This window comes from Humulus lupulus, chromosome 8 (assembly GCF_963169125.1).
Source record: "Humulus lupulus chromosome 8, drHumLupu1.1, whole genome shotgun sequence".
In the NCBI taxonomy this organism is placed as follows: Eukaryota; Viridiplantae; Streptophyta; class Magnoliopsida; order Rosales; family Cannabaceae; genus Humulus; species Humulus lupulus.
In genome coordinates this window covers 40,190,679-40,192,777 of record NC_084800.1, presented here as the reverse complement: position 1 = coordinate 40,192,777, position 2,099 = coordinate 40,190,679, and the positions used below count along the sequence as shown (strand labels likewise).

Genomic DNA, 2,099 nt, shown 5'->3' with positions numbered 1-2,099 from the left:
TTTACAAAAAAACTTTATTAAACAATACATAAATAATGTTTATAACCTCAAACCACATAATACTCACAACTAAATAAAAACTTTATCTTACATACAAATCTTAATACTTTTATAAATCATTTTCGTGGCGTTACTACACCTTAACGTAGAAATGAAAATGTATCCAACTGATAAATTGAAAAGCTTTATGTAAATTACAAAGTTCATGAAATACTTTTAAAGCTTTAAGTAAGTGATAAAGTTCACAAAATACTTTTGATGAAATATAATAAAACCAAGTTTCTTGTTTATTTATAAAATAGCATAGCAGAACTCCACTCCCTTCAGGTCAGCCCCATATGTACAGTCATGTTGGCCCCACGTATACTCATCAACAATTTATATTTGGGGTCTCTTACCTACAATACAAAACATTATCTGATGAGCTAAGGCTCAGTAAGTAGAATAACTACCTCATATGCATTAAAATAAACATGCAACATGCTATGTATTTTATTTCTTTCACTTTCCTTTCTTTTGGGCCCTAGAGGATGCTGCTGCCGGCATTACATAGGGAATCACATTCCCACCTGAACATAACATGATAATAGGGAATTTCTCCCTCATAAACATTCATTATATAGGGACGTACATCTCCCTCCTTACTTATTTGGGACTTAGGTCTCCCAAGCAGCACCTCTACTTTAACGCTTTCAGTAACTTGTCTGTGAACATTAAGCATGCTTATGCATAATAATTATAACATTCTTGAAAATAACTTATGCATAAGAACATGGCAGGATAACATATAAAGCATATAAATGCACATAAGACACATAAAAGACTTGTATTGTAGATGAGGATTCTACTTACCTTGCGTCTTGATAAAATAACCGAAATTGTTAGCTTCCTGGTAAAAACACAAACTATTAACTTACATAAAATCTACATGATGTAATTTTAGTTTATAATTGTTGTTATTCTATTTTTCTTTTCTTCTTATTTTATTGTTTATTTTATGTCCAGACATATGGTCATACTATAATTGTCCATGGCAAGATCCTGGTCTAAAAGTCGTGGTCATGGTCATGGTCATACGGAAATGTCCAGGTCATAGTATCAGTCCATAATAATAGGGAATAAGGTCATATAATAAAAATCCAAATAGTCCAAAGTGTGACCATAGCCTATATAAGTTTAGTATTATAAAGATACATAACAAAAATAGTTTATATTTCAATTTTGGCATTTGTAAAATATGACGACATGGTAAAATAATCCATATATAAATTTTAGCATTTTAATGGCATAGTAAAGTAATCTATATAAATTTTGGCATTATAATGGCATGGTAACATAATCCATATATAAATTTGGCATTATAGTAAAATAATCTATATATAAATTTTTTTGTATTATAACGGCATAGTAAAATAATCTATATATAACTTTTGGCATTATAACGTCATAGTAAAATAATCTATATATAAATTTTGGCATTATAACGGCATAGTAAAATAATCTATATATAAATTTTGGCATTATAACGGCATAGTAAATTAATCTATATATAAATTTTTGCATTATAACGACATGGTAAAATAATCTATATATAACTTTTGGCATTATAACGGCATAGTAAAATAATCTTTACATATATAATAACTAAATAACTGAAAATAAAGGCTCGGGAAGAGCTTACCTAAAAGGTTTTCGTAGGCTAGCGTTATGGACAGAACTTCGCCTAGATCTCTGAGGTTTAGAACTTTAGAAGGATGTTAAGAATATTTTTGGGTAGAGTAAGAGAAAGGAAATGAGGTTTTTGTGATTTCAAGATGAGTTTTGGAAGGGCTATTTATAGGAAAAACTTGGGATACTATTCTAATAAAATATTAAAAATAATAAGCATAGTGGAATAATAACATATTCAAAATATCAAGCATAGTAATTTGCTTAAGTCATCAATGTGTCACTACTGCATCAACATGTGGAACCCATGGGGTGGACCCCGCTGTGGGACCCATGTGGACCCTACTGTGGGACCCTTGCGGACCCCACTGTGGGACCCACTATGAATAGTACCTGGTGAATAGTAAAAAATTGAAAATTTCCCAATCTTC

The 2,099-nt window shown here is 30.5% G+C and overlaps 1 long non-coding RNA gene across 1 annotated transcript; it reads right to left on the bottom strand.

Annotated features, from left to right (window-relative positions):
- LOC133793722 (uncharacterized) lies at nt 1-1,783 on the bottom strand. Its single transcript, XR_009874926.1, has 3 exons — nt 1,682-1,783; nt 853-889; nt 1-398 (listed from the first exon to the last, which is right to left on the bottom strand). It is a non-coding gene; the product is annotated as an uncharacterized LOC133793722 (long non-coding RNA).
- Between the last annotated feature and the right edge of the window lie 316 nt (nt 1,784-2,099).